The 26,573-nt window shown below is 45.1% G+C and overlaps 1 long non-coding RNA gene across 4 annotated transcripts in view; it reads left to right on the plus strand.

The window, feature by feature from the left end:
- Window positions 1–744: 744 nt before the first annotated feature.
- Window positions 745–26,573, plus strand: part of LOC310848433 — a 44,947-nt gene continuing 19,118 nt past the window's right edge. Inside the window, exons 1-2 of one of the 4 annotated variants that reach the window (XR_014566372.1) lie at window positions 745–1,655; window positions 10,138–10,301. This is a non-coding gene — a long non-coding RNA (uncharacterized lncRNA). Of the gene's footprint in view, window positions 1,656–7,128; window positions 7,191–10,137; window positions 10,302–26,573 lie in introns of those variants that run through there. The other 3 variants (XR_014566375.1, XR_014566373.1, XR_014566374.1) reach the window with 3 other exon arrangements.

The following is a 26,573-nucleotide window of genomic DNA, read 5'->3' on the forward strand; positions in this document are numbered from 1 at the left end:
GCTTTATTGGCTAAGGGAGCCGGCGTACAGCTTCCAGGTCATGTGGCCAGCATGACTAAGCCGCTTCTGGTGAACCAGAGCAGTGCACGGAAACACCGTTTACCTTCCCGCCGGAGCGGTCCCTATTTATCTACTTGCACTTTGACGTGCTTTCAAACTGCTAGGTTGGCAGCAGCAGGGACCGAGCAATGGGAGCTCACCCCGTCACGGGGATTCGAACCACTGACCTTCTGATAGGCAAGTCCTAGGCTCTGTGGTTTAACTCACAGCACCACCCGCGTCCCATACCAGGGACATATTATAGATATAAAAACTAGGAACAACAGTTATATACATAGGTGCCAACTCCTTGGGGCCAAGGCAGTTTTGCCACCCAAAATATTTTCTATGAAGGTGCTGGGCCTCCTCAATGTTCAGAGGATGTTGCATGACATTGCACATGTGACGTCAAGACATCACACAATGTTGCGTCGGCCTCTAGATCCTCTGGAGAGGCTGGCACCTCTGGTTATATATGTCCCCCCCCATTAGCAAAAACACAACACCATGTTAACTATTTAACAAAGGCAACTACAGTGGTACCTCTGGTTACGTACTTAATTCGTTCTGGAGGTCCATTCTTGACCTGAAACTGTTCTTAACCTGAACCACCACTTTAGCTAATGGGGCCTCCTGCTGCTACCACGCTGCCGATTTCTGTTCTCATCCTGAAGCAAAGTTCTTAACCCGCGTGTGGCGATCACACAGGGTCCCCGGACGTTTGACGGCCTGTTGATCCCTGTGCCACCACTGTGATTGCTTCCCCGCTGCCACCAACCCGTTTCTCTTGGGTACACACTGAGTCCAGACAGTTGTTAACATTAAAACAAATAATCAAGTTTATTTTATAAGCATGAACAAGTTTATGGTTTCAGTTAATTTTTCTTGTCAGTTTCTTGTCCTTAGTTTCTATACCGGCCTATACCTTCCTAATAACTGCTAACTGATTATCCCAACTGTCTATCTGACTCCTTCTAACAGTTTCACTCACTCCCTCACATCAAAACTAGACCAACCCACTGACCTATCCTCCCTCTTCCTTCTCCAACTCCCAACTGACTTTTCAATAACTCCAACTCTAACTCCTCCCCTTGGGTTCCCACTGGCCAATCACTTCACACTCATTTAACCCTTTCCTTATGACCCACCTAGGAAGGCAAACGCCACACTGAGGTACTATTTCTGGGTTAGCGGAGTCTGTAACCTGAAGCGTATGTAACCCGAGGTACCACTGTATTCTAGTGCAGATGGGATATGTGGGATTCAGTTCTGAGTCCCATTCCAACGAGGCTTTTTTGGTGTGGCCAATCACTGCAAACATCTGAATGTTCATTCGCATCACAGCATGCAGGAAATTGACAACGTAATGTCTGCTATTTTCTAATTTCTTCCTCCTCACTCTGCAAACGTATTCCCAGGTGCCTCATTCACTTTACAAGCAGATGCGAAGGCTCATAAACTCAATTACAGCCCAAAGGAACGAGACATTCTGAGAACTTTCTGTTGCTAAGGTAACCCACCCTCCATTGGTCGATGTTTACACTGAGTCTCCGGGTCTCTCGCTTTGGCAGTCGTGAAAATACATATGTAAGGAACAGAAGCAGAGAAACCATAAGGTTTGGCAAACTTCTACAGCCACTAAGTGCTCCTAAGTTGGGAGCAGTAACTGCAGGACACAAATTCTGTTCATTGAAACTAGGAACCCATCTGCACTATGCATTTAATGCCCTATGATACCCTTTTAGACAGTCATGCCTTCCTCCAAAGTGTCTCCTGGGGACTGTTGTTTGTTACAAGTAGTAGTAGTAGTAGTAGTAGTAGTAATAATAATAATAATAATAATAATTTAATTATACCCTTCCCATCCAGCTGACTTTCCCCAGCCACTCTGGGCGGCTCCCAACAGAATATTAAAATACAGTAGTCTATTAAACATTAAAAACTTCCCTAAACAGGGCTGCCTTCAGATGTCTTCTAAAAGCCCTTTGTGGCATAGGGCCCTTGTATCTATGGGACCGCCTCTCCTGGTCTGCCGAGCAGAGGACCTTAAGGTCCATGAATAACCATAGTTTAGAAGTCCTGGGCCCTAAGGATGTCAGAGTATCCTCCACCGGGGACAGGGCTTTTTCAGTGATGGCTCCGACCTGGTGGAATGCTCTTTCCCATGAGACTAGGGCCCTGCAGGATTTAACTGCCTTCTGTCGTGCCTATAAGACAGAGCTATTCTGCCTGGCCTTTAATTTGAATTCAGCCTGATCTTTTATTTCCCTTCTCTTCCCTCCCTTTCCCCTTTTATGAAGATCACCCGCTCTGAGACCCCACAGCTAATTCTCCCCTGGCGTCTTCGCTGGCCCAAGTAGGACCAATTCAGCCAGCTAGTGCTGGGGATTATCTAATGCTTATTTGCCCTAAATTGGTTTTTGAATTTTATTGTTATTCATGTTTTTATACTGTATTTTATGCTGCTTTTATAATTAAGTGTTTTAAATTTGTTGTTAGCTGCCACGAGCCCTTTGAACCAGGAAGGGCGGGGTATAAATATAATTTTATTATTATTATTGAAAGTCTGGTAGTTGTTTATCTCTTTGACATCTGGTGGGAGGGCGTTCCACAGGATGGGCGCCACTACCGAGAAGGCCCTCTGCCTGGTTCCCTGTAATTTGGCTTCTTGCAGGGAGGGAACTGCCAGAAGGCCCTTGGCGCTGGACCTCAGTGTCTAGGCAGAATGATGGGGGAGGAGAAGCACCTCCAGGTATACTGGACCAAGGCCGTTTAGGGCCTTAAAGATCAGCACCAACACTTTGAATTGTGCTCGGAAACGTACTAGGAGCCAATGTAGGTCTTTCAAGACCGGTGTTATGTGGTCCCGGTGGCCGCCCCCAGTCACCAGTCTAGCTGCCGCATTCTGCATTAGTTGTAGTTTCCGGGTCACCTTCAAAGGTAGCCCCACGTAGAGCGCATTGCAGTAGTCCAAGCAAGAGATAACTAGAGCATGAACCACTCTGGCAAGACAGTCCGTGGGCAGGTAGGGTCTCAGCCTGCGTACCAGATGGAGCTGGTAGACAGCCGCCCTGGATACAGAATTGACCTGCACCTCCATGGACAGCTGTGAGTCCAAAATGACTCCCAGGCTGCGCACCTGGTCCTTCAGGGGCACCGTTACCCCATTCAGGACCAGGAAAAGCATCCCAACTAGAGCTTGCATCACTCTGGCTGAGTGCTGACAGTTCTTACAATATCCCTATTGCCCTCACAGAAATGTACCGTAGTTCCCAGAGTCGTTTAAAACTCAAACCCTCTTTCTGGGGAACTTTGGGAAATTTTGAATGTTCTGATTTACAATCTGGTTTGCTAAGTACATATAAAATTGGCTTATCAATCATTAAATGGAAGGAGAGACCCTGGTTTTAGATATGGAAACAGTGTGTGTATGTGTGTGTGGGCATGCATGCTCCGTAATTGTAAATGGATTTGAGAAATGTCACAGAGCTGGCAACACTGATCATTCCTTATCTGAGGCGAAAGTCAACGTTAGATGATAACGTATCAACACAATTTGAAATTGTTCTTTCCCCCAAGGCATTTTAAGGTTGGATTTTTTTGTCCACAGGGAAGGTGAAAACTAGGAGAATCAAAATGAATATGAAGTTCACTTTCCTTATAAACCTCATGGCCAGCAGGCATAAGAAACAATCATTTGGAAGAAGGACATGTTATAAAAAGCAAACTGCAGATAAATGAGAGTCAAACTACCACGGATATGGTGTTTTTTTCATTGTAATTCCTCTATAGCTTGGTGGCTAATAAGGAAGTAGGAGGCTTGCCTGAAATAATAACGAAATGCACAAAAAGAAATCTAAAGCAAAGCATAACAATACAAGTTTTAATTCTTCCGTGGTGCACAGATTAAAACCTCATTTAAGTGTCACTTTGCTGCCGCTCCTTCTCCTACTAACAACACTATGCTTTTCCATTCCATTAACCTTTCAAAAATATTTTCTCTTCTCTATTTAGGGGTAGGAAAGAGCACATAGAAAGATTTCAGTGCTGCTCAGCTTGCAGAATAATTGTCCTGTCACAGCTACATTGCATTATGGGTCTGTAGCACCTTGCAGATTTTGAAAAATGTGGCAAATCTGTGATTAGAGATCCCTTGTGCAGAAACATCAGAGGTCTAAATACTGTTCAAAGAAGGATATAGTAGCATAAAGAGAAGCAGCTGGAATCCTATGGACCAGATGGGTTTTTGATGAAAATATATATACATATATTTTTCGGTCAAGGTAAATTAAAAGGCAGAATTACCAACCACACTAGAAATTAAGGGCACAATGGTTATGGTTTGAAGATTGCATGAACAAACACTGCTCTAAAGATAACATGCTGATAGACTAAGCTTGTAAGGATGACCTGATGTTATATAATAATAGTACCATAAAAGGAGTAATTACAGTGATAATAACAATTATAAGGCAGAATTTTGCTTCAGTGTTTCAAACTTTTCTTTCAAAACCTGTTGTTTGCAGGTTGTAATTTGCAAGACAGAGTTTGCATCACATCATCTATATCTTCAGTAAAAAAACAACCCCCAACTTTGGTGAAGAGAGTATAATAATAATAATAATAATAATAATAATAATAATAATAATAAATTATTTATACCCCTCCCATCTGGCTGGGTTTCCCCAGCCACTATGGGTGGCTCCCAACAGAATATTAAAAGCATGATAAAACATCAAATATTAATAACTTCCCTAAACAGGGCTGCCTTCAGATAGTTGTTTATTTCCTTGGCATCTGATGGGAGGGCGTTCCACAGGGCAGGCACCACCACCAAGAAGGCCCTCTGCCTGGTTCTCTGTCACCTCACTTCTCACAGTGAGGGAACCACCAGAAGACCCTCGGAGCTGGACCACAGTGTCTGGGCTGAGCGATGGGGGTGGAAGCTCTCCTTCAGAATATGTTGTGGGGACACAGCTGGGTTTTTTCTGATCTGACATAGATTTTGATTGCAGTTATGACAAACTCATGACCTAGTCTCCACATGCAGCAGCATGACGTGGCAGCGTAGACTGTGCCATTTCAGGTTGCAGAGACAGTGGTGCTATGCTTTAATGTTCCTGCACGGGAAAAGCCTCCTTGCAGGTAACCCCCCACCCCAGTAATTCACAGAGAAAGGTTTTAGATGAGGCCACATTTTGCTGCCCAATTTTAAAAAGCTTACTCTAACGCAGAGGAACTTTCAAAACGGTGCCTTCCCATCCATTCTTCTCCCATACCATTCCCACCTAATTCTGTCCCATGTGCAGGCCACACCTAGGTTTATGAGAGGTGTGTTTGTATTTGAAGGCAGAAATGATGCAAACAGGAATAAGTTGGTACTTACGATGCAATAGGTACACAGAATTATCTGCTGTGTATTTAGCATCAAAACAATAACAAGAGAAAACCTCATGGTGCCATTAGAGTTCTCTGTGTCGCCTCTAAGAGGGTTAATTATGAGAAGAGTGCTTGTAAGTCTCGTACTTACAAACCACTCACCCACTAATTTAGTGACTGGGGTTTTTTGCACACAATTTCTTTGCTTTTCAGATTTCATGAATTTGCATGCCATTTGCTGTTTGCTGAAGTAAACAGCAGCCTATTTAACAAGAACAGCTGACGAGTTTGCGTATTCTTGAAATATGCCTAATACAGAGTCCCCTTTTTACAATGGGTAAGCCATTTCATGCAAACAGACCTTATGTTTTAGGTCAGTTTGAACAAAATTCACCTCTGCCATTAACTCAGTAGGTGTCAGGATGCTATCAACAGCACCTGGCTGGTTGCCCAGGAAAGTATAAAAGCAAATTTTCTTTCAGTCCTTTATTCAGGGGCGGAGCTACCTGCCCTGGCACCCTGAGCGGTGTGGGGGCAGGGCTAGCTGGCCCGCAGGGGCTGTCCACCGCCTGTGTGGTGACCTTAGGCAGGCGCTATTTGCCACCCTCGTGGAGAACTTCCCTACCCATTTGTTGCCTGCGTGGTGAGTGTCGGGGGGCACCGTTAACTGCCCATGGCAGCATCATCCCTACCGGCCCACCACCCACACAGCGAGTGTCCAGGAGCGCCACCTGCGCAACGAGAGGAGAGTGGCGTGGCGATGTCACCCGCCCTCACAGCTGACACCCGCTGTGCACCGAACCCCCCACACCCACCTTCCTCCGCCAGTGCCTTTAGTATTTAAGACTTAACAGAGAGAGGCTATAGAACCCAGATAATGGCATTGTCCTGAGTAAATCTCCACCAACCCCATCTTTCCCACTTGGAAGGTAGGTAGTTTGAATGGCTATTGCTCTCTGCTCCTTGCTGTCAGGATGCTGTCCATGGCTCCTGGCTGGTTGCCCAGAATAGTATAAAGACAAGGAAAAGTTTCATACAGTCTTTTTTTTATTTCAAACTTTACACAGAGAGGCTATAGAACCCAGCCTCTTGGATAATGGTGTTGTCCCGAGTGAATCTCCACCCTCTGTCTCTCCCACTTCCTCATTCGTCATTCTCATCATTTCCTCTACAGCTGCCACCCTCTGTCTTTGAGCTCTCCTTCTTTTAAGGATCGCCAGGTTCTGGGGGATGGAGGGTCTGGAATGCTTTCTAATGACAACGTGTCAGCCAGCTGCTGCTCTGGCTCTGCTCCTCCTCTTCCATTATTCCCCAACTTCCCCCCTCATCTGCCTCTGAGCTGTGTCCTCCCTCAAACCCCTGTTGTAAATCTATACTGTCTTCCTCTTCCTCCTCCCTGGAAGGGTCAGGATGGGAAGGAGGTCTCCACCATTCCTCCTCTATCCAGTTCCTGGCAATTAGTTTTCTTTAACAGTGGAAGCAGGTTTTCAGATTATACGCAGCTCTTCAGGCTATGATTATGAGAGCAAAAAATAAACATCCAATAGTCTAGATAGAAACAACTGGGTAGTCAGGAGGATGGTTACTTGGCTGCAGAAGTTTACTTGCCATTGCTGTTGGCCTGGAGATAGTCTAGGAGGTTGAATGCAAACATGCCATTCTGATGTCATGTGTGATGTCACAAAGGGGATATGCTTTAAGTCTTGGTAAAGCCAGAAATAGTTAACAGTCAGATTGCATCTCAGCCCTGTCAAGATGGATCTCCATAATAGGTGATGAATAGTTTTATTTGGGGGATGTATTAACTTTTACTATTGGGAAAAAGTTTTAGATTGGTTTGCCAGCTTGTGGCCCATCAAGTTGAGGCCAATAGATATACATTCACAGCTCTGTACCCATCCAATAATCAACTATATGTGTGACTTTGGGACTGATTCATACAACCACATTTCCTTTTCCACTCTATAGCAGCTTTTTCTCTGTATTTGAAAAAATAACAAAGGAGACGATAAGGAACCAGGAATAAGATTTGGATGAGTATGGTGAGGATCTAAGCTTTACATCTGAGGGGGCTAGGAAGATAGTTTTGTGGTCCAACATAGGAATGATGGGAGCTTCATATTATTGAATTCCTGTTCCACAAAGAAGAAGTCTTTGAACTCTTTGCGCTCCTACTTTTAAGGCTCGCCAGATTCTGGGACATGGAGGGTCTGGAATGCTTTCCCTGGTCCTGAATGGGGTAACTGTGCCCACTCCGGGTGGCTTCCAAAAAATATTGAAAATACATTAAAATGTCACACATTAAAAACTTCCCTAAACAGGGATGCCTTCGGATGTCTTCTAAATGTCAGGTAGTTGTTTGTCTCTTTGACATCTGATGGGAGGGCATTCCACAGGGCGGGCGCCACCACCGAGAAGGCCCTCTGCCTGGTCCCCTGTAACCTCACGTCTCGCAGGGAGGGAACCATCAGAAGGCTCTCGGAGCTGGACCTCAGTGTCCAGGTAGAACGATGGGGGTAGAGATGATCCTTCAGGTATACAGGACCGAGGCCGTTTAGGGCTTTAAAGGTCAGTGCCAACACTTTGAATTGTGCTCGGAAATGTACTGGGAAACAATGTAGGTCTTTCAAGACCGGTGTTATGTGGTCTCGGTGTCCGCTCCCAGTCACCAGTCTAACTGCCGCATTCTGGATTAGTTGTAGTTTCCGAGTCACCTTCAAAGGTAGCCCCACATAGAGTGCATTGCAGTAGTCCAAGCGGGAGATAACTAGAGCATGCACCACTCTGGCAAGACAGTACGCGGGCAGGTAGGGTCTCAGCCAGATGGAGCTGGTAGACAGCTGCCCTGGATACAGAATTGACCTGCGCCTCCATGAACAGCTTTTACCTGTTCCGTTTCTTACAGCATAAAGTCTCTGATTCCTTAGTGTGGTGATCACACAGGGTCCCGGATGTTTCACCATCTATTGATCCCTGTGCCACCACTTTATTTCCTGCTGCCACCACCCAGGCCCTACCTGGTACAATACTGAGTCCAGTCAGGGTTAAATTGGAACAAAAACTTTTGTTTATTTATTGCACTTTAACAAGCATGTGGTTTCATAAACGGTATCGGTCAAATACATTCATGGGGTGCCTATCCAGACCTATAACTGCCGCTACCTGCTCTCATTCACTAAACCACCTCTCAGATATTTACCTGTCTACCTAGCCCTAACTATTCCTCACTCAGCTTATTTCGCTACACTAACTCAACCTACTCACAAACTCTAGCCCAATTCACTCCCACTCCAACCAACCACCCAACTCCCAATGAACTCCTCCCAGAGCTAGTTTTATAGTCCCTCTGACTCCACCCCCCGGTTCCTGATTGGGTAACCTGTTTAACTATTTCACCTCCAGCACTCTCATATGTTAACGTCACACTTAGTTCCTTTATTCCTTGACATGGGCTTCCACCCTCCTCGCATCCTCTCGTTGAAAACGCTCAAGCATTCTACACAATGACTCCCATATGGTGGCATTTTTAGGAGCCCCTAGGATACCAAAACAGAAGCACCACTCTGGACAGAAGGGGACTTGAGTCAGACAGAATCTATAAGACCACCCCCACTTTTGACTTTTGTATGATCTTTATCAGAAGCCATCGACTTGAAGAGCAGCATGTGTGTTTGAAGTAAGAAGTGCGCAATAATTTCATCTGCAGGCCAAAGCACAGAGTGTTCTTAGGAAGACATTTGAAAATGTAAATGTCAGGAGATGAATAATTAGATGGAACATACTGAAGGCTTTTTCTGTGGATTAATGCTATTGTATTGCGGCTGATCTTGTTTCAAAATATAGCCGGTATTGTAGGTCCATCAAGCTGTAATTAAACAATGAACTAGAGAATACCAGAGTATTATTTAACTATTGTTCACTCTGCTCCATTAAAAAAGTCACTTGCTTAAAATCATGAGTCGTTGCAACATAAAACAGAATCCCAGTAAAGAGATAAAATAATAGAAAGAATCCCAACCTGATACAGTCAAAAAGGAAAAACAAGAGCTCAAATCTAAATTCACATGGGGCAAATGGTCTGCAATCATGGCTGCCATATTTCCTTACATGATTTAAACTTGCTTTATAAATAGCAATTTTCAGAAATAAATAACTATAGCTTAGAAAGAAACCCCTGGTACAGAAATCCAAACCATGTGGTTTTTGCAGAAAGAGAATGTATTTAACTTTTTAAAAATCTAATTTGTCAGAGCAGCAAGTGCATGTAACATTGCCTTATGTAATATTTGTTTGTCTTTGCTAGCTAACACTTGACTTTTTTTTTTCAAATTAATCCCTAGGCATAATTCTGGACAGGATAATGGAAAAAAGTCTTTCTCTTTATGTAATAGACAGGGCTATAAAAGCAATCTGCAACATCCTCCGCACACTGTCGAGCTCAGACACACAGACATTTCTTAAAAGAATTTTTAAAAATGCATTTTCCCTCCCAATAACTGGAAAGTATAGTTTGAAAGTGTCGAGCACTATGGTCGTTCCTTGTAGCACAAAATGCTGAATCATTAAAATACGAATCCATACCATGATTAGGTTTTACGAACCCACCCCACTCAGCTTTCCCGAATTAAGCAGGACATCAAGTATTCACAAAAGCTGCCCCGGCTTCTATTTGATGTCTGTGATGTCCTGCTTTCACCACCTCGCCTCTGCCTTCTCTAGGACAGCCAGGGTGGCTTCTGCCATAGGCTCTACTGCACACGTCTAGATACAGATGTACCACTTCCAGCAGCTGTAGCAAGGCTGAGTAAGCCATAAGAACAGGCCGTGAGAAGGAAGAGTAGGCTGCTAGAAGCCCCAGGACTAGCTGCAGAGAGCGAGCAAAGGTAAGGCCACGGAGATGCAACGAGGTCGAGGGTATGTTCTTTCATATGTGGTGGGATCTGTAAAAGGGTAAAAGAGTATTGGGAAATAATGTATAATGAAATGAAAAAATGTTTAAAAGCACTTGAATTATACTCGGAGTTGAGTGTGGCTTTCATGCTCTTTATTCAGCTCATCGTAGCGAGGAATGTGAGTTCCCCCAAAATATCTGCTTTATATACATTATTTACATAATGGGCTGCACGTGATTGGCTAATTCTGGGATTCTCCCGTAGGCCAATCAGGTTGCGGATTCACTTCCACCTGGAGGTGGATTGGGTGGCTCCTGCGGACCAATCATACTGCTGCATTGTTCTAGGACCAATCAGATGCTGCATTCTGAATCCTATTATTCTAAGACCAATCCGACTGCTGCATTTTGGATCCTATTCAACTCAGTACATAACAGCACTTTTCCAAAAACAACAACCCAGAGTCCTTTTTGTTGGGGATAATTCAGATGGAAATATCCAGGGGTCAAAAAAGGTTATTTATGTATGCCACTACGGCGGCCCGTGTTTTGTCAGACCAAAACTGGAAAACGAGCGAGGTCCCAACCAAAGAAGAACGGCAACTTAAGCTGACAGAATATGTGCAGCTTGCAGATCTAACGTATAGAATAAGAGGACAAGAAGAACATCCGTTTAAAGATGATTGGAAAATGTTTATTGAATATATGGGGGAAAATTGTGTACACTTGAAAACATTGGCAGCATTCAGATAAATTCAACAGTATAAATAAGTTTTGACAGAAGTAATAATGGAATACTGAATGGTTTAGTTTATATAAAATATGTAGGAATTTATGCTCTGTAAAATGAATCATGGAAAGAGAAGAAGGAAAGTCATTGATATTTTAAGGTTGTATAAATCAATATTCTAAATTGTAAAACAGAAAATGTAATAAAAAATTTACACACACACACACACACACACACACGAAAAGAGTCCATGGATTGGCAGGTAGGAGAAAAAGCAAGTTCAGTCAGGGCGGGCGAGAAAAAGAATCCATGGATTGGGTGGGGGTGTATGATAGCTAAACTACTGTTTTCAGGATTCTTGGGGTAGTAGTGAAATATGCTTTAAATGTGTGGTGTGTACTCCATTTCAGTTGCCCTCAGGTTGTCAGGTGACCCCATCTGCTTGCCTTCTACTGTTGTTTTGCACATGCAGTTACTGGTAGCTGTTACTGGTAACATTTGCTTCATTGGTTGTGGGTGGCGCTGCGGTCTAAACCACTGAGCCTCTTGGGCTTGCCGATTAGGAAGGCCTGCGGTTCGAATTCCTGTGACAGGGTGAGCTCCCGTTGCTCTGTCCCAGCTCCTGCCAACCTAGCAGTTCGAAAGCACACCAGTGTAAGTAGATAAATAGGTACCATTGCGGCGGGAAGGTAAATGGAGTTTCCGTGCACTCTGGTTTCTGTCACGGTGTCCCATTGCACCAGAAGTGGTTTAGTCATGCTGGCCACATGACCCGGAAAGCTGTCTGTGGACCAAAGCCAACAACCTCATAGTTGCCTCAACCTCATAGTTGCCTTTGACTGGACTTAACCATCCAGGGGTCCTTTACATTTTTACATCCTCACTAGCCCAAATAACAGAGACTGGCTTGAAGTGCAGCTACCTTCCATTCAATCCTCCTGCTCTGCAGCTTTGGAAAGAAAGCTGACCTGAAGAACCTGGTTTCACTCACCGTTTCATAATCATGGGGTCGTGGTGGTAGGGTGTGAGATTGTATCAAGATTTCATGTTCACCAGCAGGAAGAAATATTCCAAAATGTTGATGATGGAAGTAGAAAGCTATTGCTGTGATAGTCATCAACTTGTTTCCATCTTACTATCTGGCCTACAATGAATCTGCGGTAGGAAGGATAGTTCCATGAACTAAAGATCAGACAGACATAAAAGTGTATTAGGTAAAGGTAAAGGTACCCCTGCCCGTACGGACCAGTTGTGTCCGACTCTAGGGTTGTGCGCCCATCTCACTTAAGAGGCCGGGGGCCAGCGCTGTCCGGAGACACTTCTGGGTCACGTGGCCAGCGTGACGAAGCTGCTCTGGCGAGCCAGCACCAGCACAGCACACAGAACGCCGTTTACCTTCCCGCTATAAAGCGGTACCTATTTATCTACTTGCACTTAAGAGTGCTTTTGCACTGCTAGGTAGGCAGGAGCTGGAACTGAACGACGGGAGCTCACCCCACCGCGGGGATTCGAACCGCCGACCATACGATCGGCAAGTCCTAGGCACTGAGGTTTTACCCACAGCGCCACCCGCGTCCCAAGGTGTCTTAGCTTACCCTTAAAGACAATCTCTCTGTTTTTCTATGCTTGTCCTGGCTCTCAGCATGACCACTTCTACAACCTGCCATCACTTTCTTCAACTTTATTTATTTATTAAAAACAAACAAACATGAAATACAGATGTACGTAAAATGACTAGCTAGTGTTCCTTCTGAAGTTTAATTTGGATGGTTTATTTCCTGACAGAACCCCTATGTACATTTTATAGGCGTGGCGGCAATTTATTCTGAGACTGTTTCCAAATAAATGGCAAAAGTTCATCTTGGAATGCCACCAAACCTTGGAGTAAGTTACATAACATGCCTCAGCTGATCATAAAGCATAAGATTTGTTAACTCCGTATATGTACACAATATATTTATCCTGCTAAACTGTCGGTCCTCAACACAGCAAGGCAATAATTATAGCTTTCATTAAATTATGCTAGGAATCGCACAATGAATTACACAGCAGGCTACAGGGTATAAAACATCTTGGTACCGCAGCAATGAACCAGGAACTAGAAGTCTTTTCACCCTGAGATCTGGCTTGCTATTGCTTTCATTTAAGGTCCTGACAATGATAGAGTCCATTAACTATCCAGTTGATCATCAAGTCACAACAATATAATCCACTGGGTTGTTGCTGTTGTTGTTTTTAAAATGTGGTGGTGGTTGCTATATTGTACAGGTTGCAGCCTCCAAATTCACACCGATGTTGCAAAACCTTGGATGCCCTGCGCATGCATGGGAATTTTAGGTTTCTGTACAGTAGTACCTCAGGTTACACATGCTTCAGGTTACATATGCTCCAGGTTACAGACTCTGCGAACTCAGAAATATTACCTCGGGTTAAGAACTTTGCTTCAGGATGAGAACAGAAAAATTGATGAGCTATGCAGAACTGGCTAAATTGACATACAAACTGTGGGACAAGGAGAACTGCGACTTTAAGGAAGAATGGGAACTTTTTACAAATTATCTAAAAAGACAACAAAATGAACTGGACTCCTTGGCAGGTTTTGAATAAACATGCACAAATTGGTTATTGGTTGATAACATGACAGATAGACAATGCAAGGATATGTATAATTTTATAACATGCAGAGAATAATATGTGCAGAGAAATCAGAGAGAGGAGCTGAGGGAAGTCCCTGGTGGGGGGGGGGGAGGGAGGGATGGAAGGGGGTGGGGGGAAAGGGGAAAAATAATGTACAGTGGTGCCTCGCAAGATGAATGCCTCGCAAAACGAAAAACGCGCAAGACAAAAGGGTTTTTTGGTTTTTGCGTTGCTTCGCTAGACGATTTTCCCCATGGGCTTGCTTCGCAAGATGAAACGTCTTGCGAGTTCTTGTGAGTTTTTTTCCTTTTTCTTAAAGCCGCTAAGCCATTAATAGCCGCTAAGCCGCTAAGCCGTTAATAGCCGCCAAGCCGCTAAGCCGCTAATAGCCTCTAAGCCGCTAAGCTGCTAATAGCTGTGCTTTGCATGACGAAAAAACCGCAAGACGAAGAGACTGGCGGAACAGATTAATTTCGTCTTGCGAGGCACCACTGTATGTGATTTGATAATTTGTTATGTTGAAAGTCCTTAATAAAAATACTTTTAAAAAAGATGTGGAGGAACAAGCAGGGGGCTGTTGCCATGGTCTCCACCATCTGCTTCCTGAAGCAGCTGTCTCACACTGCCACACTGCAGTCCTTCCTGTTCTTTTGGAAAGAGTTGTAGGGGTGTCTGGAAGACATACTTTCCAGTGTGCACAGCAACCTAGCAAAACCAGTTGGACTCTGGCTGTCCAACACTGGCCAACAAAAACAACCCAGTGGGTCTGAATTACTTGCAAAGTAGAAATTATGGAAGTTGTCTAACACTGTGCATAGCTGAACGGCATCTTACCAAAAATGCGAAAACTCATGGACTATGCAGAATTAGACAAATTAACAGGAAGGATTTGAAACTTGCGGGACCAGAGATTCTTAGAAGATTGGAGTAAATATTTGAATTATTTAAAAAGCAATTGTAATGAACAGATTACGCTAGTAGGACTGAAAGAAGTTCTGTAAGGAGGATTGTGTGAAATATTGCAAGGAAGACTATGAAAAGAACTATTAGTTAATGATAGTTAAAAGTAATAGAGAAATTGAGAAATGCAGAATAAGTTTTAAAGAACGGAAAATCTTCAGAGGTTGTTGATGGAAGTCTAAAATATTGTATAAGATAAGAATTTATGTTAAATGATTGTTGGAAATGATATGTTAAAAAAATCAATAAAAATGTATATATAAAAAAGCGAAAACTCTTGGATGCATTCGAAACTCTTGGATGCCTTAAGCCTTATATAAGGTCTATATGGACATCTTAAAAGGTATTGCGCAAGCCAGTCATGCACGGTGAGTATGGCCAGGCACCCAACATCTGAAGGAATATGACATGCCAGGGCGGGTTTGAGGCTTGCTGTAGTTTGTGCCATCATAATGCTTCTTTTTCTAACTCCAAATGAACTTGAAGAATCCCTGAAATGCAATTGTAGCTGTATAAATCATATCGATATCGTTACTGCAGGTTTATGCTGGTGGAGATCAGAGCAGAATTCACCTATAAAATCAGGATATAAACTTGTCCATACAGTAGAGCGGAAACCTCTCTATTAAAAAAATAAATTAAATTGGATGCAGGAAAGAGAAGCTGTAGAAGGTTGCTGGGTCAAGGGATTTCGTTTCAGTCCGTCTGTGAGATTGCATTGCCCGTCTTCTGAAACACAATCCATTGTACCTTAGACTTCTGAAAGCTATGGCAATTAGATTGTAACTGCCTCAATGCAGAGTGACTTAACAAGGAATCATTTGGACACTTGAAAGAATCCGCATTCCAGACAGACCATGACTGCCAACAGACCTTTTCTTACGCAATAAAGATCCTTCGTGTGTTTTGAGCAATATCATCCGTCCTAAGAAGAGGGTTATACCAGTTCACCTTGGTCTTCAGCTATCATTCACTGCTCTTTCTGCATAAACTCTTAAGCAGAATGACCACTTTTAAAACTTGGGTTGCTAGTCAACTACTGTACTTTTTACCCAGAGGAAACCCAATGAAATTAATGGACCTAACTTCACCATTATTGTCTCCCTGCTTATTTAACTTATATGCAGAATTCATCATGCGAAAGGCTGGGCTGGATGAATCCCTAGCCAGAATTAAGTTTGCCGGAAGAAATATCAACAACGTCAGATATGCAGATGACACAACCTTGATGGCAGAAAGTGAGGAGGACTTAAAGAACCTTTTAATGAGGGTGAAAGAGGAGAGCGCAAAATATGAAGCTCAACATCAAAAAAACGAAGATCATGGCCACTGGTCCCATCACCTCCTGGCAAATAGAAGGGGAAGAAATGGAGGCAGTGAGAGATTTTACCTTCTTGTGCTCCATGATCACTGCAGATGGTGACAGCAGCCACGAAATTAAAAGACGCCTGCTTCTTGGGAGAAAAGCAATGACAAACCTAGACAGCATCTTAAAAGGCAGAGACATCGCCTTACCGACAAAGGTCCGTATAGTTAAAGCTATGGTTTTCCCAGTAGTAATGTATGGAATTGAGAGCTGGACCATAAAGAAGGCTGATCGCCGAAGAATTGATCCTTTTGAATTATGGTGCTGGAGGAGACTCTTGAGAGTCCCATGGACTGCAAGAAGATCAAACCTCTCCATTCTGAAGGAAATCAGCCCTGACTGCTCACTGGAAGGACAGATCCTGAAGCTGAGGCTCCAGTACTTTGGCCACCTCATGAGAAGAGAAGACTTCCTGGAAAAGACCCTGATGTTTGGGAAGATGGAGGGCACAAGGAGAAGGGGACAACAGAGGACAAGATGGTTGGGCAGTGTTCTCGAAGCTACCAGCATGAGTTTGACCAAACTGCGGGAGGCAGTGGAAGACAAAAGCGCCTGGCGTGCTCTGGTCCAGGGGGTCATGAAGAGTCGGACATGACTAAACGACTAAACAACAACAACAAAACTTCACCATGTCAATTGATGTCACTGGGCCCTTCATAGCTACAGACTTAAAAATGAAAGTTGACAGTCTAGGGCTTCTGTTGGCTGTGAGACCCATTTCTACCCCCTGTACTCAACTCTTGGTGTCTCTGCCTATAGTTATGAACATTGCAGAGCCCCCAAAGAGCATCAGACTTTCTTGGAACAGTTTGAAAACCACTGCCCTGAATCTCTTCGGGTCATGCGTTATTTTTGTGAAATATTCTGTGAAATGATGTTCTCATTTCTTAATTAGTCATGGCAGATTGCTTCCCCCCTAATTTTGATTGATAATATTGCCAGTACTAAGGCATTTTTTCCTGGTTGCCTGTTCAGTTTCTGCCAAGTATTAAAAAACCAGCAGCTATTTAACGATCCAGTGTTGATATTCAAGAAGACGAAGCTTCATTATTAGCCACTGCAAACAGATTTGTGCCAGAGACGGTATCATTGAAGCTCTCTGTTTTTTGTGTGGTTTTTTTTGTTACTTCTTGTTTATGCAGAGTTGCCAATACATATCTTATGAGCAATTTACTGCTGAAACTGGAAATGTTAAGAAGCATAACTTCACTTTTTTAAAGGAATACTTTGAGTGAACCCATATTTACATATATCAATCCAGTCTTTGCTGATCTGTTATCCAGCTAGAGAATTGATTCCTTCAACTGATTAAAGGCGGATTAAAAGATTCCCTCCCCTTAATGCCTTTTCACAGCTACATCTTGCTGCATAATGCTGCTCTGCCTATGTGTACCAAGTATTTGGTGTTAAAGTCAAAACTGTGCACAAAATGTTTGTTTGCATTGAAGTTAAAACTTGTGTAAAGGTTTGCGTTTGAAAAGCAGAGAAGTTTGCCTTTAGCAAGAGGTTCCACCTATGGGATCAATGAGAGAAGTTCCTAAGAAGAAGAAGAAGAAAAGATTGGATTTGATATCCCGCTTTATCACTACCCTAAGGAGACTCAAAGCGGCTAACATTCTCCTTTCCCTTCCTCCCCCACAACAAACACTCTGTGAGGTGAGTGGGGCTGAGAAACTTCAAAGAAGTGTCACTGGCCCAAGGTCACCCAGGAGCTGCATGTGGAGGAGCGGAGACGCGAACCTGGTTCACCAGATTACGAGTCTACCGCTCTTAACCACTACACTACACTGGCTCTCCTAGACAGTGTCAAAGGACTTAAAGGACTGAACTGTATAGCCTGCTAGTTGAATGCAGTGTGTTACTTTGTATTTGCACTCAGTAACATTTATATGTAACTAGTTTTAAGATTGTATTGCAGTACAGTAGCACCTTGGTTCTCCAACCTAATCCGTTCCGGAAGTCCATTCCAAAACCAAAGTGTTCCAAAACCGAGGCGCATTTCCCCACAGAAGGTAATGCAAAATGATTAATCTATTTTAAAAACAACCCCTAAAACAGCAATTTAACATGAATTTTACTATCAAACGAGACCACTGATCCATAAAATGAAAGCAATAAACAATGTACTGCAGTCACACAATCAATCAATCACTCGGTAACTGAACTGGGTTCCACACAGCCACAAAAACAAAACAAAAAAACCACAGAAACGCAAAATAAATAGCAAAAACAGACAGACCTCAGCGTAACACTTAAAATGGAAGTGTGGTACTCAAATTGGAAGCGTAACACTCAAAACGGAGCACGTCCGGCTTCCGAAAAATGGTCGCAAACTAGAGCACTTACTTCTGGGTTTGAAGGGTTTGTGTTCCAAGCTGTTTGAGTACCAAGGCATTTGAGAACCAAGGTACCACTGTAAAGTTTAAAAACTCGTTATTAGGCTGGAAAGCTGATTAATTTCTGCACAAGGTCCAGATCAGGGATTCCACTGAACAACTCTAACTATAGAAAACCAGACAGGTGGAGGCGGCCTGTCCTTCTTCAGAAGAAGTCCCATCTCTCAGTTTCAAAAGTATTACCAGGAAAAAAAATGTTTCATCACATATTTTCTTCTATGACTTTGGTTTTCTGCAGTATAACTCCAAAAGGTAAAGGTTGCCTTTCATAATAGCGAAAGTGTCTGGATGATTTGCAAGAGCAAAGCTAGACTCATAAACTGTAAACTCCAGTACTTTAAAGCGTGCCCTAAAACTAGCAGGTAAAAAAATTAATCAAGAAGATCATACTATTCCTGTCAAGCCAGAGGCAAAAACCAGTAACAACTAAAACGAAAAAATGCAACGGGCCAAAGAGGTGGTCTAGCTTGTATTTTACTTCTACATCAGGTTGGTAGCATTTTAAACACTGTGAAGGGAAAGGAAGAAACACTGTCAAGGCAAATGTTTTTAGGCAGTCACTAGGTAGCCTACAATATTTTTGATGGAGAGGATCCAAACTTCCCTTTTCACAGCCTAGTTCAGTGTTTGTCAAATTTTGTTATAGGGACCCTTGAGTTTCTCAGAAACTGATCAGTGGCTTGGGCATTTTATATTGTATGAATAACTCATCATTTGAGGGGCTTGTCTCTCCTTGTTTATTACCTATAAAACACAGATCTTCAAGGTGAAATGATGGTACAGTCCATAAAGTCATTCTGGGATGGGAATGATTGCTTCGTACAGTCATACCTCTGGATGAATATGTTTCAGCTTAAATATTTTCAAGTTGCACTCCACAGTGACCTGGAAGTAACAGAGAGCGTTACTTCCGGGTTTCACTGCTTGCACATGCGCAGATGCTCAAAATGACAGCACGTGCATGCACAGACACGCAGTCGTGTCTTACGTTCGCTTCAGGATGCGAACGGGGCTCCGGAACGGATTCTGTTCGCATCCAGAGGTACCACTGTATCTTCTGATCACTTTTGGTCTACTTCACTTACATTACTGTACTTTGCTCATTTTGTTTAAATGTCATGAGGCATTCCAAGACCCCATTAATTTCTGATGAAGTAAAAGAAAAAGAAAAAAAAGGATTTGCTGCCAGGTTTTTTTTTTTAAGGCAAGCAAACTTGAGGCTCGTCTATATATATTGTGCTGTGTTTTGCTAGTAACTGGAATCTTTATTCATAAAGGTCTAGCCTGGGATGCAGAGTATTGCTACAGTGTTTTCGCTTCCCTGCTAAGTGATAAGTCAAAAGTACAAAAGTCCACCTGTGGAATTCTGCTTTCTCTGTGCCTGCCAGGGTGCTTGCTCAACCTAGTCAGAATGTTTGTGAGACATCAAGCTGCTTACACCAAACCTCAACTTAAACAAGTTATGGTGCGTCTTGCCAGATGCAAGGTGGTTCTTTAAAAATGAGATTCAGAAGCAATACAATGCACAAGTGAGTGAGAAGATTAAAGATTTTATTATAAATAGCAAGCAATATATACATACAGTGGTACCTCGGGTTAAGAACTTAATTCATTCTGGAGGTCTGTTCTTAACCTGAAACTGTTCTTAACCTGAAGTACCACTTTAGCAAATGGAGCCTCCTGCTGCCACCGCCACACAATTTCTGTTCTCATCCTGAAGCAAATTCTTAACCTGAGGTACTATTTCTGGGTTAGCAGCGTCTGTAACCTGAAGCGTCTGTAACCTGAAGCGTCTGTAATCCGAGGTACCACTGTACCAAGCATGCACTTCAATCTGCCACTTGGAAGTGTTAGTTTCTGTTTGCCACTGTGCAGTGCTTTGAGTCACAAGACTCTGTTTACATTCCAGAGACATTCCAGGCTGTTGGAAGTCTCACGGAAGACGGGAGATGGATGTGATGTTTACTGGTTTCCTGTTCCTTTGTTTTCCAGTTGCTCTCTGCTTTCACAGAGAGAGCATGTTTATTTCTTTTCTGTCTGCGTAGTTAGGAATAAATCTCTTTGCAATGTAGCTCAGATTTTCTTGGCTCCTTCCCTGCATGCTGGATACTCTGTGTAATGGGGGAACGTGCTTGGAGCCTCATCAAAGGCTCAGGTCGTTAATCACGTCGGAGGACTCGACCGGAAGAGTCACTCGGTCGAATGCAAGTCTGACAGGAAGCCCTCAAGAAGCGGTGCAGTGACTCCCCCAGGTAGCTTCAGGTTGCACAGCCCTGCGGTCAGATCAGTCCATGCACGAGCTTACCCAGAACTCTGCCCCAAACCATCCAATTTATAGATAGCTTGATAACTAGCTTGTGTGGCCTGGCTACGTGCAGATCAGTCATTAGCAACCCCCTCCCAATGCCTCACTTTCTCCAAACAATGTCCACCATCAAAGAAGGTCCTCATCACTATCTCTTCCTCCTAACTGATTAGGACATTATAGGCTGTTCTCGTGCCATCAAAGAACTTAATAGAAAGGGGGGGGGGACTGCGTCAGGAAGAGGGCAACTGAGTCAGATCACTAACTCCTCGAAATACAATTTATCTTCTGGATAGATTGCCCATACATGGTGGAAAGCTATAAACTGGATGATAAAACTATTACATTAGCCACTGAAAGTTTGAGCAAAATTGGTCAGTTCTCCAGTACCTTGTTTTGGGATATTTAAAGCATTCATGTTGTGATGTGCTTACCTTCCCACCTCCAAAACACCCCATTTGGGAGAGTGTTTTGCTAGCTGCTGGAGATCCAGTTAATGGCTCACCTGCCTCTCCGTCAAGTGGGAAGATGTTCTGCACTGGTGGAAGTCCATATCAACCATCAGAGCTGGGTGGAGAGACATCTTGGCCCAATCTGTCCCCGCCAGTGCAGCATAGGGCTTTCGGAATTCCTCTGCCCATCATTTCTCAAAATTTAATTTCCCAATTCGTTATTCTTGGGACTTCTTACTAGACTGTAGCTGTCCTGATTCCTTTTAGCTGTGCATAGTTAAGTCTGTCCTGGCCATTCCATTTCTTTCCCTCCCCTTTTGCCCCTCCTTGCCTTTCCACTCACTGTGGGTTAAACCACTGAGCCTAGGACTTGCCGATCAGAAGGTTGGCGGTTCGAATCCCCACGACGGAGTGAGCTCCCATTGCTCGGTCCCTGCTTTTGCTAACCAAGCAGTTCGAAAGCACGTCAAAGTGCAAGTAGATAAATAGGTACCACTCTGGTGGGAAGGTGAATGTCAGGGAACTGCCATCGGAGGGACAGGTGGTGGGCAGGCTCCAGGAGAATAGGAGAGAATCTGCAGCAGAGGAAGGAACCAGCAGGGGGAGTGCAGGAGTCACAGCGGAGGGGAGGCTCTGGGATACTTCTAGTGAGAATAGCGAAGAGGTAACCAGAACCCCGTTAGGAACTCCCACCCTTCGCCGGAAACTGTCACGCAGAGAGTCACGAAGGCGCATGTCCGTCAAACAGCTTTTATGTTGGCGTAAATTCCGTAGACGCCCACTGTCAGATTCTACCAGCGACTGACGGAGTCATGCTTTGGGGGCTCCGTTAGTGCCTCGGTTTGGATGACCAGCCAAACCCCAGAGGGATCAAGTTTTTACGCACAAGCAGCTCACTATCCCATCACAGCAAACTGACAGTCTTTGAAAGCAGCTTGTGCAAGCAGAGGGCATCATGAGCGAACCAGCCGGAACCGGAGGAGCAGGAGCCGGAGCTGGAGCAGGTCCAAGCCTGGAAGAAAGGTACAGGGCGTTGGAGGTCCAGCTGGCGCTGCAAACGGCGAGGCTCGAGGAGAGGAGGGCTCAAGATGCGGATAAAGGGAAAACCACCCCACTTGCCAGACGGGTGCCTGGATTGGTGCAGAAATTTGGGGGGGATCCCAGGAACTATCAAGCCTTTAGGACAGAGATGCAATATGCTCTCAATCTACTGTTTGATGACTTCCCCGATGAGAACTCTAGAGTGGCATACGTGATTGGCCATCTAGAGGGAGGGGCGAAGGACTGGGTTCGGCCCCTGATGGCAGCCAATAATGAAATCTTAAAGGACACTATGAAGTTTTTTCGCGCCATGGACTTGATGTTTTCCAGCGAGATCGAGCAGGGGGTGGTGCGCAGACAGTTAATGGCGTGTAAACAGGGGAGCCGATCTGTACGTGAGTACTGGACTGAGTTCACCATGCTGATTCATAGACTAGGGTGGGACCTTGCTAGTGAACCTATTCAAATGCTGTTTGAAGAAGGTCTCTCTCCGGCAGTGAAAGATGAACTTTCCCGGGCGCCTAGGGCGGAGTCTATGGATCAGCTGACTAAATCAGCGCTGTCCATAGGAGCACGCCAGGAGGCTAGAGCTATGGAAAAGCGGGAAGGAAAGGGGGAACGTTGGAAGGACTTCCGCATTCCAGAGATTCCGGAGCAGCCTTTCCCGCCAGCAGAGCCGATGGAACTTGGAACAGCGCGCGCGCGCGCAGTTTCAAACACCAGTGAAGGGCGGAAGAAGGAGGGAAAGAGCGGCAAGAGATGCTATCTCTGCCAACAGCCAGGTCACTTTGCCAGAGTCTGTCCGCAAAGGAAGGAATGGCAAGGGATGGCGGGAACTGTTGGGGGGAAGGAGGAAGAAGAAATCACGGAGCAAGTAAAAGCCAACGCCTGGTTGCCAACATCAGGGCACAGCAGCCAGGCCAGGGAGCAGTGAATGTGCCCACGCCGGAACCTCCAAGACCAGCGCTTGTGATAGAGGTGTTGCTGGAACTGGCAAACGGACACCCACTGAAGATAAAAGCGCTATTGGATTCAGGTAGCTCATGTAATTTCATGAGTAAGGAGTTTGCAGCTGAACACCAGATACAGACTATCCCATTAAGTAAGCCTTTGCAGGTTACCACGATTGATGGGAGGGAGCTGTTGGGAGGAGAAGTGAACCAACAAACTGTACCAATGATAATGAGGGTGGCAAGACACACAGAACTGATAGCGTTTAACGTAGCCACCTTGGGAGGAGCTCCTATTATCTTGGGAATGAGCTGGCTGGCACTACACGATCCGCTAGTAGGCTGGCATCAGAGAGTGGTTTCCTTTGGATCAGCACATTGCCTAGAACACTGCAAGGAGGGAGAGGCTCAGGCAGGGGCCAGGGCCACTCTAGCAGGGATGGAAGTGATGGACAAGGGGAGGGTGCCACCACAATACGCTGACTTGATTGACGTATTCAGCGAAAAAGAAGCAGATAAACTGCCCCCGCACAGACCCTTTGACTGTCAAATTAACTTACTCCCAGGAGCACAATTGCCAGTGGGCAAGCTGTATGCAATGTCAGACAGTGAGATGCAGGAGTTAAGGGAGTTCATTGACAAGAACCTCAAGCGAGGTTTCATCAGAGAGTCACGAGCGGTGGGGGGCAGCCCAGTGTTCTTTGTGGACAAAAAAAACACGGGCAAGCCCAGGCTTGTATGTGATTTCAGGGCCCTAAATGCAGTGTCAGAACCAGTGACTTTCCCTATGCCTAGAATTGATGACATTCTAACACGGGTGAGAAAAGGGAAAATTTTTACCAAGCTGGACCTTAGGGGGGCATATAACTTGATACGTGTGAGAAAGGGGGATGAGTGGAAGACCACTATGTTCACCCCCTTGGGGGCTTTTGAGTACCGGGTTATGCCTTTCGGATTACATGCGGGCTCCGCCTGCTTTCAATCATTCATGAATCACGTCCTGGGGCCACTGCTCCACAAGAACTGCGTAGCGTTCTTAGATGACGTCCTGGTGTACTCAGAGAATGAGGAGCAGCATGTGCGAGATGTAAGAGAGGTACTGAGCAAGCTGCGAGAAAACCGGCTGTGGGTGAAACTGGAGAAGTGTCAGTTTCATACCAGGGAGGTGGAATTCCTGGGGTACCGGTTGTCTGACAAGGGATTGGCCATGGATCCCAGCAAGGTTCAAGCGGTACTGGAATGGAAAACACCAAAGACCAAGAAGGACGTGCAAAGGTTCCTGGGCTTCGGAAACTTCTATAGGAAGTTCATCAAAAACTTTGCCCATTTAACAGCGCCCATCACGGATTGTCTTAGTAGCAAAAAGAAATTTGTTTGGACGGAAGAAGCGCAGCGGGCGTTCGAACGTTTAAAGCAGGCGTTTGCGTCGGAAGAGCAACTTTTGCACGTGGATCTACAACAACCAATGAGAGTGGAGACTGACGCGTCAGACTGAGCGGTGGGGGCCGTTCTTCTCCAGCCGGGAAAAGATACGTCTGAATGGAGACCGTGTGCATTCTTCTCGCGGAAGTTGAACAAATCCGAGAGGAACTACACAGTATACGACCGAGAACTGCTCGCCATTCATGAAGCATTCCGGAAATGGCGGCACTTGCTGATTGGGGCGCAGCACAAGGTTCAAGTCCGAACTGACCACAAAAATCTGGAATACTGGAGAACAGCCCGAGTGCTGAACCAGAGACAAGTGCGATGGGCCCAGGAGTTCTCCAAATTCCACTTTGAGATTCGTTACGTGCCCGGCTCCGAGAACGTGAGGGCGGACGCTCTTTCCAGGAAACCTGAGTACTTAGAGGGGGAGGGAGCGCCTGAGGCAAGGCATGTAATCCCTGAAGACCGCTGGGTGTGTGGGGCGGCATTGGTGGGGCAGAGGGAACTGATAGAGGGTACTGAGAACGATGAATACGCCCAAGAGAAACTCAGAGAGCTCAGGAGGACAGAGGAGAACCCAGGGGGGTTTGAAGAAAAGAACGGGGCATTGTATTACAAAGGGGCACTGTACATACCCGATGGGGAACTGAGGGGCAGAGTACTCAAGCAGTTGCATGACAGCCCCACAGCGGGACATTTTGGACAGCACAAAACCATGTGGTTGGTTACCAGGGAGTTTTGGTGGCCCAAGGTGAGGGAGGACGTACGGGAATATGTCAGGGGTTGCGACAGGTGCCAGCGAGCGAAAGGAGAGAGGGTGGCGCCAGCGGGGCTATTACAACCCTTACCCACGCCAGAAAGGCCATGGGAGGCAGTATCCATAGATTTTATGACGGACCTGCCAAAATCCAAAGGCAAAACAGCTGTCATGGTGGTGGTAGATCTATTAACCAAGATGTGTCATTTTATAGCTTGTTCACATGCGGTCACAGCGGAGGAAACCGCCAAGTTGTTTGTAGAACATATTTTTAGGTTGCATGGCGCCCCCTTGAGGGTTTTGAGCGACAGAGGGAAACAATTTACTTCCAGGTTCTGGAGGAAACTTATGAGCTTACTGCACGTAGAACTCAATTTCTCAACTGCCTGGCACCCAGAAACAAATGGGCAAGCGGAAAGGGCAAACGGGATTTTACAACAATACCTGAGGTGTTATGTAAAGGATAGAGAAAATGATTGGGTGGATAAGTTACCTCTAGCAGAATTTGCCTACAACAACGCGGAGAACGTGTCCACAGGGATGAGTCCCTTTCTGGCAAATTATGGGTGTCACCCCCGGGCATTCCCAGGAGAGGGAGGGGGGAGGTGGAGCGTGCCGGCGGCGGAATATTTTTTTGAAGAGATGGAAGCGATCCACCGTCAGCTTCAACTTAACTTAGAGAAAGCCAAGGAAGAATATAAGAAGCAAGCAGACAGAAATAGGAGGGAAGGTGAAACTATAAGGGTGGGAGACCGGGTGTGGTTATCCACCCAAGGACTACCGTTCAAGGGCGGGAGTAAGAAATTGAGACCCAAAAGATTGGGACCCTTTGAGGTCATACAGCAGGTCAACCCAGTAGCATTCAAACTCAGGCTGCCCAGTCACATGAAATTACACCCAGTATTTCACAGGTCATTACTGTCGCCGTACCGAGAGGGACGTGAGTGGGGGGAGCGTGAGAGAGAGGCCACCCAAACGCCCGTGATAGAAGAGAGAGAGCGCGACATGAACGTGGCAGGAATCATTGATTCCAGGTGGAAGGGGAATCAGGTGGAATATCTGGTAGAATGGGAGGGGGAAGTAGAGTCGGAAAACACTTGGGTACCAGCAGAGGTAGTCAATGACGAGGTCTTAATAGAAACATTTCATCAGCGTTTCCCAAGAAAACCGCAACCCGTGGCACGATTTAGAAGGGAACACTTTGGGACCACCGATGAGGAAGGAGAGTTTGAAGGGTTCCCA

This window comes from Podarcis gaigeae (genome assembly GCF_964106915.1).
Source record: "Podarcis gaigeae genome assembly, chromosome: 7".
NCBI lineage: Eukaryota > Metazoa > Chordata > Lepidosauria > Squamata > Lacertidae > Podarcis > Podarcis gaigeae.